This window comes from Macrotis lagotis, chromosome 2 (assembly GCF_037893015.1).
Source record: "Macrotis lagotis isolate mMagLag1 chromosome 2, bilby.v1.9.chrom.fasta, whole genome shotgun sequence".
Lineage (NCBI taxonomy): Eukaryota > Metazoa > Chordata > Mammalia > Peramelemorphia > Peramelidae > Macrotis > Macrotis lagotis.
Window position 1 is genome coordinate 174,969,953 of NC_133659.1, and position 14,123 is coordinate 174,984,075.

The window sequence follows — 14,123 nt, forward strand, 5'->3', positions numbered from 1 at the left end:
GAGGTCATACAGGGTCAGATATGGCTGAACAACAGCAACAAAATAATAGAAAATGCTTTAGAAAAAGATTCTCCGGGGTTAGGAAACTCCATGGGCATAAAGCTGAAGGGTAGTAGAATAATCTCATTTTTGTTTTTCTAGCATGGTTCTCAAAAGCATGCATGTTTTCAAAAACATACGCAGAACGGCAATAGTGGCAAGTGAGATCCAAAACAGGTGGGCATACTTTTGCACTGAATGAAAAAAAAGTTCTTAGAAATTTATTAACAACTTCATGGAACAGAAATGGGGGAGGGGATGAGGGATGGAGGGAGCTTAACATGCATTCACACACACACCACTTTGAATCTTTCCCATACATATTGGCTGAGTGACCCCTGGGAAAATCCATTAAGCTCTCCCAAGCCTCAGTTTCCTCCACTCTAAAATGGGAATGATAAATAGCTTTAACCTTTCCCAGGCTCACAGGAACTAGGGAAATACAATAATGTCTGCTCTCTAAAACTATCCAGAATTTCTTCTATAGAATGAGGGAGTTGGCCTCCATGACCTCTAAGGGTCCTGTTAACTCTCAAATCAATAACTGTATGAAAAAACTGTTCTGCAAACCTTAAAGTCTTGCCATATGTCAATGAGGAGACACAGAACCTATTAACTTCCTTTAAAAAAACATTTATTTACTTTTATTCATGTAATTATTGCTATTAATAATATTTGTAGTAATAATCATGCATCTTAAATCAGACCCCAATAGAAACTTCACAAGAGGACAATGAAGTTAGTAAGTTTAAAAAAAAAAACAGATTCTTTTACTTGCCAAACCTCAAAGATTATATTACTAGGGGAGAGGAAGGATTATTCCTTTGTTTGTTCCCAAATGCTGCCTTCCACTACCCCTGTGACCCAACCAAAAGGGACCTAAAATTCTCCAAATACTAACAGGGCACAAGTCTTGATTGAACAGATCTTCCTGAGGTCAAGAGGTTCAAATAAAATCACCACCTCTGAGGGAGGGGTTGACAGAAACCAGATAGAGAATTAACAAACATGGGCAGTATCAGCTGTCTTCTGGGTTATTGTAAGAAAAAAAATTATAGGCCATAAGAAGCTTTAGGGGTGACAGGGGAAGTGAAAAGGAGTGGTCACCTCGCCTCCTGTTCTCTATCCTTTTCATCTCCCAGGATATTTCAAGGAAAAGAAAAAAATCCAACATCAAGGGTCTCCAGATTCACACACACACACACACACACAACACATACACAGAGGATGGGGAGGAGGTGGTAAGGATGGAAAGGGAAGTTGAGATGTTGACAATTTTCACTTAGGTTTCTGAAACTCAGTTCAATCCACCTGTATAAACCCTTTCTGATGAAGGATGCCTTCTGGGAGCTTTGATGCCCACAAAGAACAGACAGGACTTTTGTTTTTCAGGTCTCATCTGAAAGAACCACAAAGAGCTAACTGCAGAAGGCTCAGTTTATCTAGCCCAAGCATTTGGAAGAGATAAAACTCTACCCCAGGAACACAGACTGCTTTTAAGAATATTTCATTTATTTATTTTCCCAAAGTCCTTGTCTTTCAGATTTCAAAGGAAGTTTTAGTGTTTTCATTTTTTGGTATTACTTTCCTCACACACTGAGTGTCAAAATGAGAAGGCTGAATGGGTTCTGGAAGGCAGGCCAGCTGCTATGTATCTGAATTCCTTCTTCCTTTCCTCTTAATATGAGGAAAGTGTTGACAGTCTCATTACAAGGGCTTTTTTTAATTACATAAGAGGAAAAGTCACAACCTTGTTTTCAATAAAAAGATGTTCAACCTCTGCATTCATGTGCTAAGATAAACTTTTATTTATTCATTTTAATATGTCACTTATAACCCTAGGTGGCCTACAATCAAGAAAACTCATCTTCCTGAGTTCAAAGATAGCCTCAGATATTTATTAGCTGCGTAACACTGGCCAAGTCACTTAACTCACTTTTCCTCAGTTTCCTCATCTGCAAAAAGAGCTAGAGAAGGAAACAGCAAACCACTCCAGGATCACTGCCAAAAAAATCCCCCAAAGGGTCACAAAGAGTCAGACACAATTAAAACAACTGAACAATAACAACAACAAAACTCTTAACATAGCAGCCAGTGGATAGGGAATTAAAAAGTGTGTTCTTCCTTACAGGTAAGCAAAGTGGGGGGAGAAAAAGGAGTTTGTGATACCATTTACTACCTGGAGACCCACCTTTAAGTCATACACAAACCACAGGAGCTGTAGGTAGAGAAAAGGGTTAAGGCCCCATGTCAAACAACAAATTCTGGCTTGAAACCAGAAGGGACATGGGAACCAGGGCAGCTGAGTTACAAAAGCTTGATTGTAGCAGCCTATTGGATTGGAAATGACTTGTAGGCCTAATGAAACTGAACTCTGGCAGGAAAACAGAATGAAAGGAATGAGACAATCAAAGGCAGGAACAAAGGAAGCCGAGTAGTTTCAGCTTAGCAAAATAAGCTCGCTTTGTTGTTAAGGAAAGCCAAAGCCGATTAGGATAAACCAATGACTAAGCATAAGTCTTCCAAACTAATTACACAGTTCACCATGTGAAGTATAATTGGAAGCTTCAAAATAAGGACTGCTTTACTTTCACGGGAGTTAGAGAAAGTGAGTATTACCTAGGTAGGAGCTCAGCCTATCTTTGCTTCCAACAGCTTAAAGGTACAGAACAGCTACATATCCTGGGAGAAGGAAAGAATTCATTAAATCCAAAGGCCTTCTGTTTGATGTTCAAAATCCTATAAGTGAGAATTTAAGATGCCATGGCTTGAAGGAGGGAGTCCAGAGGAGAGGAAGGAGAAATACCAAGGGGCTAGCACAGAAGAAAAGTTTCTTTGATCCAATACAGAAACAGCTAGGTGGTTCAGTGGATAGAGAGCCAGACCCAGAGTCAGGAAGACTCATCTTCCTGAGTTCAAATCAGACTTCAAATACTTACTAGCTGGGCAAGTTACTTGAACCACATTTGCCTCAGTTTCGTCATCTGTCAAAAGAGCTGAAAAAAAGAAATGGCAAACCAGTCCAGTATCTTTCCTGAGAAAACTCCAGATGAGGTAATGTAGAGTCTGACATAAGTGAAAGCAATTCAACAACAAACAAAAAAGTCCGGATTTAGGGTTTTACTGGAATATGAAACTATGTGGGAGGAAATTCCCTCTATTAAAGCATATAAGCAAGGAATCAGTAATTTATAGTATCTGATCAAGTAACTAGCACAGGGTTACACAGTCATGTTTCAGAGACTGGACTATATAAAGCGCTATACAAATGTCATCTAGTATTATTATTATTACTATGCATCTCCATTTACCAATATATTATGCTGACAATAAATCGTTCTTACAATGGTTTTATGTTGATGGACAGTGTGTGGAGCTGCCTCATTCTAGCCCATCATCCCAACTGGATGAACTATGTTTGTAAACTAAATGAAATCAACATTCTTTAATCTTTTGTTAATGATTTAAGATAATATTGATGTATGTAGGTCTCTTTGCCCCAATGCTCCTGAAAGGGTCTTAATTGCTTTTGGGGAATCTCTCTCCTCTTGCTTTCCCATTCTGGCTTAAAAGAAAAAAAGAAAAACAACTCAAATTGTTAAAAATGATAATAATAATTAAAATGTACATATAATTCTCAATTAGTAGTGTCCAGTCTAAGGTTATTAAAATAACATTGCATAGTCTTTGAAATAGTCAAGAGGTCTGAATTTTTCACCTAGACTGAGTTCAAATCCAGCCTCAGATACTTATCAGTTGTATGAACCTGTACAAATCATTTAAACTCTGCATGTCTCAGTTTCTTCATCTGCAAAAAGGAGATAACATCATCTGTCTCCTGGGTTGTTGTGAGAATCAAATGAGATTGTATCTATAAATCATTTTGTATATGTACTATATAAAAGATAGCTATTATTTTATATGCAGCAAAACTGATTACATTACTGTGGGCAAGGGGCTAGTTGCAAGGCTATTCTACCAGTCTCTGCACACAAAAGCTCATCTATAATCCAAGGGCATTAAGCCACAGTCAGACTTCATTACATTTACATCCTACCAATTCTGAATGTGCAATCATTCTGATTCTGCATTTGTAATTTTCCCTCAGAGAGTAGTTGGAAATAATCTCTGAATTTCAAGCTATTACTCGAGAAAGATAAGGCTAGTCCAAAGTTTTCTTGCCTTTGTTTATTTGTTTTTTAAACAGATTAAGTCTTAAAAAGTAAAGGATTCAATCAGTGGGTCATAGGAATCCAGTGACCAATGAACAGATTTTTATATTTCCAACTCATTTTCAGGCCTACCCCTGATTCTCCATCTGGGTGTGTAGATGACCTTGAATCCTCAAAGACTATAAGATCTTACCAATTACTTATCTGTCATTTGAAGGATGGTCCAATTCAATTCAATTCAATTCAGATCACATGTCGAGCAAGTTAACCCATTAGTAGTTTTCTAGAAACTTTCCCACCCCAAACAAACTGTAAAAAAAGAAATTATATTCTAGATAGGGACTGATTAATGTTGATTCCAGAAGCTAGGTGGCTCAGTGGATATATCACTGGGCCTAACTCAGAAACCTGAGTTCAAATATGGGCTCAAACCTTTACTCTGTGACTCTGGGTAAGTCACTTAACCTCTGGTTAATGCACTGGACAAGAAAATGGTACTCCAGTATCTTTGCTAAGAAAAATCCCAGGGAGTACCTGGTCTACCGAGTTCCAAAGAGGCATACTTTACTGAAAGACTGATCAATAGTAACAAAATGTAGAATCAAAAAAATTGACAAATACTGAACAAAGTAAAACTTCATGAAAGATAACAGAAGACTTGAAATACTCAGACCCTTAAATATTCAGCTTCTTCAATGCCAGTTCTAGAAAACACAAGCAAAAACTCTGGTTGGTTGTTTAAAGTTTATCTGAGAGAGCCACCCCTACTATTATTATTATTACTATTTTATTTTATTTTTTAGTTTTTGCAGGGCAGTGGGGTTGGGGTGGCTTGCACAGGGTCACACAGCTGGGTGATTGTTGGGTATCTGGGGCCAGATTTGGGCTTGGGTGCTCCTGGCTCCAGGGCCAGTACTCCGTCCACTGCGCCACGTGGCCATACCTACAATTATTATTATTTTTTATTTTAATTTTTTTCTCTCCCCTTTATCGCTCATGCAGGTCTATATTTTTTGGTGGAGGGGGTATTATGTTTACTCTTAAACAAGAATATTTTAGTAATGCATAAAAAACATTATTTGTACAAAATAAGAATAAATAAATAAAATTTTTCAAAAAAAAAGTTTATCTAGGAGAATAGGGCATCCCTCCTCGCACCCACAAGAGCAGTGGCTGAACCTGGATCCTCGCCCATCATAGCCTGAAAAAAAAAGACTGGTAGTAGATACCATCTGAAGGCATTGGAAAGTAAGTGAAGGGTAAGTGTAACAATGGGCAGCAGAGAACACAGCGCAGGGTTAGCTAGAGTCCTTATGTAAAGGGGACTGGAAACACAGTCCTCTCCCCGCAGAGAGCATCCTCTGAGCAGAGGATCAGACAAGGTTCCTTCATCTCCCCAAATGGTCTGTGCAGCAGTGGAAGGGCAAGGAGGAAAACCAGGAACAAGTATCTAGGAATATGCAGGAAAAAGTCCTAAAGTCTACAGTGGAGAAGACTTGATTAAAGAACTCCCCAAATGCAAATAAACCAAAAGGAGGCTCATTAACAGAGAAGGAAAATAAGTAGAAAATTCAAAAAAAAGAAATGAAAGAACAATGAACAATTATTATACAGGTAGGTGATGCAGTGGATAGAATGCCCAGCCTGGAGTCAGGAAAATCTACATTCAAATTCAATCTCAGATGAATACTACTTACATAACCTTGGAAAATGGATAGAGTACCCAGTCAAGAGTTAGGATGACCTAAGTAAAATCTGGCTTTGGACATTTACTAGCTCTGTGACCCTGGGCTAACGTTACGTAACCCTGTTTGCCTCAGTTTCCTCATCTGTAAAATTAATTGGAGAAAATGGAAAACCACTCCAGTTATCTTTATCATGAAAACCCCAAACATCATGAAGAATTAGATATGTTTGAAACAAGTGAACAATAACTTTGAACAAATCACTTAAACTTCTGTTTGCCTCAGGTTCTTTTACTAAAAAATGGGGATGATATTAATACCTACTTCCCAGGGTTGTTGGGAAGATCAAATGAAATAGTATTTGTAAAGCAGGAATAATATTTATAAATTATATTTAGAAACAGAAAGAAAACAGCACAGAGGCATAAAACTGATGCTGTATAAATGTTATTACTATTAGCTGTTAAAGAAAAAGGAATCAAATCACCTAATTAACAAACTGTCAGAAAACAACTGAGTTTTCTCTGTTATCACCAGCACACTGCACAGTGTTTGGTATATTTTTTTTTCGTTTATTGGTTTTTAGTCACCTAGATACTGGTGGTTTGCCATTCCCTTCTCCAGCTCATTTTACAACTGAAGAAACTGAGACAGAGGGTAAAGTAAGTGACTGAGATCAAATTTGAACTCAGGAAGATGAGTCTTCTTGGCTCCAGGGCTGGCTCTCTATTCACTCAATGTTCCACCATAGGTGCCTGTTTGGTACACAATAGGTACTTCATTAAGTGCTTACTAACTTCCCAAAACTTAAGGAAAAATAGCAAGAAACTCTAGAATGTTTCGAAAGAGAAACAAAACTTTTAAGGTATGATAACAGAAAGAAAATTAAGTCAGAAACCAAAGCTGTAGATGCTAATTTTTTTTTGCAAGGCAAATGGGGTTAAGTGGCTTGCCCAAGGCCACACAGCTAGGTAATTATTAAGTGTCTGAGGCCAGATTTGAACTCAGATACTCCTGACTCCAGGGCTGGTGCTCTATCCACTGTGCCACCTAGCCGCCCCTAAATTTTCAAATATAAATGAGAAAGTAGAAAAAAAAATCTAACATAGTGTAGAATCTTTCCAAAGAAGTGACTCTGAAAGAGAAAAAAAATGGCTGTAGAACATAAAAATACAAGAGTAGAAGAGTTGGCATAAGGAAAGCAAAAAGCAAGAACTATAAAATATGTGAATTTGTTATGCAAATAAAAATCGTTGACCATGAAGATCAAATGTACAGATTTAACTTAAGGTCAATTAGTCTACCAGAAAAATGACAGTATATTTAAAAAAAAACTCCTAAATTTCAATTGGCAAAAAATACAAGTAAACTGTTTGAACTTTAAAATATAGACAAGAGATGAAAACTAAGAATCATTGCCAGTGAAATTTAAATCTCAAGATTTAAAACTAAAAATTTCACAAATAAACAAATTTTGGAAGTAGCCAAGAAAGACTATCACTTATGAAGGAAGGAGAATTAGAATAGCCAAGGATTACTCTGTTGTCATGAGAAACTAGAGAAGAAGAGTATTATCTTCTAAAAAGTCAAGGCTCTTAAGCTGCAACCTAAACACACACACAGACACACAAACACACAGACACAGACACAGACACACACACACAGACACACACACAGACACAGACACACACACACACAGACACACACATACAACACACACACACACACACACACACACACACACACACACACACACACACACACAAAGTTGCACTGTCAACAGAAGAGAAATATTCAAGGTTTCCTTGGTCGGAGATAATGTTTTTTTGAGTAAAACATTCTATTATTAACTTCTTCAAGAAAAAATAAAAACAAAAGAGTATGCATAATTATCATTAAACGACTCAAACAAAAAACAATTCAGTTCAATAATCATTAATTAATTTCTTATGGGCAAGGTATTTCTTAGGGAAAAATAAAGTATTCCTCAAAGAACTTATATTAGATAAGCTGAAGGGAAGGAAGTAACATATATGTAAATGAGTAAATACTAAGCATGAGAGAAGCAAAGGAGCTAAAGAAAGAGAAGAAAACAAAGAGAGAGGGAAAGGTGAGGAAGAGCAGATAAAAAGATAGAAACAGAAAGGAAAGACAGATGTAAAGAAAAAATAAAGGAGTCAATCAGAGATGGAGAGACAGAGAAAGTAGAGACAGAAAGAGATGGAAAAGGCAGAGACAAAGACAAAGGAAAAGACAGAGAAGAGGAGAGAGGGGAGAAAGAGACAGAGAAAGAACTAATAAGTATGTGGAAGAAGAGAAGCTTGATGGAGGTAATATCCCTTTGAAGATTGAAAAATCAGCCAGTTGCTTTTTTGGGGAGGGAGGGGAAGTCAGGGAAGCCTAATGAAAACTTCATTAAGGTGTGAAGGGATTGTAATCTTATTAGAGTGGAGGGAAGATACACACAGATAAAATAATATCTTTTTTAAAGTAATGAAGTAAATATCAGGCATGTTCTTGTTATTTTTTCATTAATATATCACTTTGCTTATCAGCATCCATTCATGTCATCATCCAAGATATATAATATACTTAAAAGTAATAAAACAATTTTTAAGATTGTGACCAAGATTTACCCCTCCTACTAAGATTATCTGTCCTCATAACACACACCCAAACTTCCAACCTGTTATTCTAAACAGAATTATAGACTCAGAAAATAACTGGCCCCAGAAAGGACCTTTACAACCATCTTGTCAACCTCCTCATTTTAGAAATAAAAAAATTACAACTCCGAGGAGATACAATGATGTGTCCAAAGTCTCACTCCCAGGGTGACATCAGAAGGAACCCAGAAAACTGACCGTTACTTATATTCCATTGCTGTGCAGTGACAAAGCTGGTAGAATAACTCAAGTCAGGCTGCTCAAATTATAATCCTTTTTTGATAGTGGCCCAATTTGATGACCTCATATAAAATATAAACAAATAGCTGTATTCCCCTCTCAGGATTTTAAACCAGAAAACCTTGTGTCAGGGGAGCTGGGGGACAAAACCAGGAACTCATTTCTAACAGCCAGTCTCCTGATTTAAGCTATTTTGAATTCTTTTGGTGTGTCATTCTCTTGTTCACTATACTGAGAGTAGGGACATTCACAGAGACAGTATGCAGAGAGCTATAGTGGCACCCTGGATTGCTATCTGAAACAAAAAGTAACGAAGTATCCACTCATCCTAGTAATGTGTGGGAAGGAGAAGTCTCCGAGTCTGTTGAAATATATATAATACAGAACAACAAAAGACTCAAGTCCTCTATTTAGTGGTGGGGTGGGAACAATGTTGCCAAGAAAACCAAGGTTGAAATCCTCAGCCTTAGACATTTATGTGACCAAGAGCAAATCATTTCACCTCTGTGCCTCAGTTTCCTCATGTATGAAATGGGAGTGGTGACACCTTTTTCTGCCTCGCAGGGTTTTTGTATGATTATGAGATAATATATGTAAAGAACCTCACAAATCTTTTTATCATTATCACGAATATTCCTTTTGGACCATATTAATTGGCACATACAGGATTTCAGTAAAAGAGTCATTCAACTCTTTTATTTACAAGTGTTTCAAATCCCTCAATGTGATAACATGCTCCTTGAGGACTGGATGATTTTTTTTACAGAGTTTTGGTCGCTCTTTTCTTAGTGGGTGGATGTAAAATTTTGAAGATTTAAGAAACTGGGCAAATTCACTGACTAAACATGATTCCAGAAGACCCAGGTTGAAGTATGCTATATATACATCTCTTAACAAAAAGTTGATGGGAGTCAAGATGAAGACTAAGTTATACAAATCCAAATACAGCCAATGTAGGATTTGGTCTTCCTTGATTATGAATATTAGATAAAAAGGTTTGCTTTTTTCCTAGTCAGAGGAAGTTGAGAAGGAAAGACAGCAAATGCTGTTTCTTGGGGAAAAACACTGAAAAATAAAAATAGTGGATGGATACACATATATATACACATACATACATGCATACATACGTGTGTGTGTGTGTGTGTGTTTGCTTATACTTTAATATATTAGGATTCTGGAGCAATCCATATGTACTCCTAAAAAGATGTCATACACAATTCCCAAGGACTATAGATGAACTCAAATAAAATAATAGCATATTCTGGGGACAAACCAGGAGGAGCTGCAAGAACACAAATTAAAAACTATTATTATCATTGGAAAGATGAGCGAAGAGAGCATTATGGTTTTGATATATCAAAAAGCCTCCTTAGTCTTTTAATAAAAGGCTTGATAAGTTTACACATCCTGCTGGATTCTGTAAATGTTATTGAAAAATTAAATGAGTGGTTTTATACACAGTAAGTACCAACAGGGGAGGATGTGCATATGTGAGAGGACTACAGTTAACCCATTCCCTGACGAAAGTAGAGCTGTTTGTTCTAACAGCCTATTTATGTCTGTTTTCCCGTGTTATTGGAAGAGAATTAAATGGAAAAAAATTCAGAAAAACTTGAGAAGACTTACATGAACTGATGCAAAGTATAGAGAACCAGAATAACAAAATACACAGCAACCACAATCCTCTAAAAAAGAAAATTATACTGAAAGGCAACTTGACTTAGATTAATGATAGGGCCAATCATGTCACCAGGGGAGGGAGGTAGCAATGTGTGGTCTACAGGTTTGGAAAAAGGCATGGAAGAGTTGTCAGGAATAATTCTTTTTCACAAGGAAAACTTATAGTAGGGATATGATTAAGAAATATTAACTGTGGGTGAAAAGTAACAATAAGACTTCTAAAAAAGAACAATTAATGAAAAGCTAAGAGACATGGGTTCAAATTCCAGTTCTGCCACTTAACTGGCTATATGTTCATGGTCAAATCAATTCACTTTTCTGAACCTCAATTTTCTCATCTATAAAATGGGTATGATACTTATACTTCCTAACACAGTTGTTGAATCATATAAATTATTTTATAAACTGCAAAAAATTATTTAAGAAATTTTTATTAGAATTAGTATTAATTAGAATTAATTAGAATCTATTAAAAATAATTTATTTAAATAGAATTTACTAAAATTAGAAGATTTTTAAAAGCCAATAAAATACAAAAGTAGAACAACTAAGGATATGGAATATTACATGTATCCTCATTCAGCTGGTGTGTTGGTTTTTGCCAACTTGCTTCACCCCCCCCCCCTTTCTTTTTTATTCTCTGATCCAAGGGTTGATCTCTGGGTAAGGGAGAAGGGAAGAACATAATCAGAATAGCAGCTAATAGAAAAACAAAATAAATTCTAAAGCTAATCTTTAAAAAATCTCCAATTTTAAATTTATTTTATTTTAAGGTTATTTTTATTGATTTTTTTTTTAAGGGGAAGAAGAAACTTAGAGGTAGGGATTTAGAGAAGACAGAAACAGCACACTGACAGGCAGGAACCTGTTTGGAACAATGTAATAACAAGACTAAACAAAGTCAATTTCCATTTTTTTATATCCTTCAATATGTTTATAAAATTCCAGGACAGGTTAAGACTTGAAGGGGAAAAAAAAAGGATTTTCAACTAATGAATGAGAGTATCTCTACTATCCTTACTCCATAGTGGGCTCATTATCAGATCAACATATACCTTGCAATGGAAATCAAAGGGTTCAGCTCCTTCCAGATTCTTCCCCTAGCAAGGCAGCATTAGGTATTAGATGACACTTGCCTGGTATTTTAAACTAGCTTTCGGAGAAATACTCAACTAATATGTTGGTATTCCATATGGCCTTTGCAGCATTAATCATCACTCACCCAAGGGAATCAGCAAGTGGCTATTTGTAAAGTTGTTTCAGAATCAACCTTGAGGGACAGCTGTGTCAATGTGCCAAATTACAAAAGACAGGATAAAGAGTTTTGATTTTCTGTTACTTGGCTTCGATCCCCATGTGAGTCGATTAACTTCACATGGAGAAAAACTCCACCCCAAGGCCAAAGACTATAGTCTTACTACCATCTAGCAATCTCACAAAAGCATGTTATTGGTTAGGATGGGAATTGTGGGTGGGCCAGTCATCTAGAAGGTTTAGTTTACCCTATACCTGCTCCACATTCATAGCCTAATGATTACCAGACATAGGATGAGAGATTTAAAGCTGAAAGAGACTTTGGAAGGCAACTAAGCTTAAGTCTCTCATTTTAATAGATGAAGGAAATGAGGCAACTAAAAAATTAAGGGACTTGCCCAGAGTAACAGAGCTAGTAAATGCTTGCAGCAGGATTTGAACACAGGTTTTTCTGCCTTAATATTCAGTTCATTATCAAATACTACAGGGATTCTTCACTGGGATTTCAGATACCCCACAACCAAGAGTTCCATGGACAGATTTCAAGAGGCTTATGGACATGAATGGGGAAAAAAATTAATTTTTATTTTTACTGAGCTCTAAGTGAAATTTAGCATGTCTTCAACTATTTAAAAACATCATTCTGAAGAAAAGTCCCTAGATTTCATCAGATTGCCAAAAGAGTCCAAGACACACACACACACACACACACACACACACACACACACACACACACAAACAAAAGGTTAAGAATCCCCATACTGTTTAATATTGCTTCTCCATCACTTGATAAACTAAAGACTTTCTGATAATACTAGAAGATTGGTCTAGTCCTAGACAATGACAAACATCCTCTAAACCAGGGGTCTACAAGGTATCAGTCCTTTGGCATCTTAGAAGGGAAGAGTCAAGAATATCATAGAATCTGTCCCAGAGACAGGACACACACAATAAATTAAACCATAAAGCAGAGAAGGATGAGATGGTACAAGGGTACCATCTCTCTCCTTAGAGATTGAATCACCTAGTAGTTCATTTAACCCATCCCAGCTCAGGCATCCTGGGCATGCATGGCTCAGGCTGCCCAAGCTCAGCAGTGAGTCAGGAAGACCTGAGTTCAAACCCCACCAATAGAAATTGACAATGGAAAAAATGCCTTCACCCCTCTATGCCTCATTTTCCTCACCTGTAAAATGGGGATAATAAAATCACCTCACTCACAGTAGTGGTGTAAAAGTTAGCTGAGATATTCTATGTAAAGAGCTTTGCAATCCCCAAAGTGCTATATAAATATGAGCTGCAATTATTCCAGGACAGCAATGGGGACAGCTACATAACAGCTGCCCCACTTGAAATCAATTCAACAAATATTTTAATTAAGCTCATAGAGTGCATCAAACAAGGTGCTATGTTGGGTGCTTGAACACACAGGCACGAAAAAGGTGCCTCTATAGAGGAAAATGCCAGACTCAATGGGAACAGATTCCCTGTGTAAATAGTGCAAAATAAAGGAGTCCCCAAGACAGAAATGAATGCACAGCAAAAAGACCACACTCTTTCCAGTCTGATTTATGACTCTAAATGTCGTTCCCAGTCTGATCTAGGCAACAGAGGCCTCAGGGATACTTTTACTGCCATCTCACAGACATTCAGCCTGAGAACTCTTAACAGCTATAGGTTGGTTATATTCACAGGCTCTCCCTTGGGTGTCTTAGCAGAGAAAGGCTCAGCTGTACAGGACCCAAGAAAGCCTCTTCTTTCCATTTTTGTTTCTCTCTGTGTATGTCTCTTCATCTCTTTCTCACTATATGTCTCTGTCATTCCTTCCTTTCTCTCATTCCTCTCTCCCTTTGTCCCTCTTATCTGTGTCTCTTGATTCCTCTGGATTTATTATAGTTTCCACATTTTTTTCCTTCCTTCTTACAGAAGAACAAACATGATTTCAATAGCTTTGAGCCTTTTCATTTGAGTACACTGTAGACATATGAAGGTACAGATGAGAAAGACTTAGATATTATTTACTAAACTTAAAGGAGTAGAATAAATTCCATACTAAAATTGAATTTGCTTCTTCTGTTTACATTTTATTGGTGCCTTTTGTCTTTATATCTGTCTACCCCTCCCTTGAGGGGGAGTAAACCCTCCAGATACAACATTCCTAGAGACAAATCAAACAATTCAGAAAACTCATCCAATACACAAATCACACCTGACAATGTCTATAATATTTTATGCTATTAGTTCTCCACTTCTGTCACAATCGAAAGCTATATTTCATCAACTCCTCTTTGGGTCATTCATTGGTTTTTTCATTACTCAGAATTCAACCTCCCTTTATTAAACACTTTCATTTGCAATTCTGGCAGTCAATCTCTTGGTTCTGCTTA

General features: G+C 36.9%; 1 protein-coding gene across 8 annotated transcripts in view; it reads right to left on the reverse strand.

The window, feature by feature from the left end:
* The window catches only part of MSI2 (musashi RNA binding protein 2), a 518,635-nt gene that overhangs the window by 322,351 nt on the left and 182,161 nt on the right, over window positions 1-14,123 (reverse strand). The gene's annotated exons all lie outside the window — the stretch shown is intronic.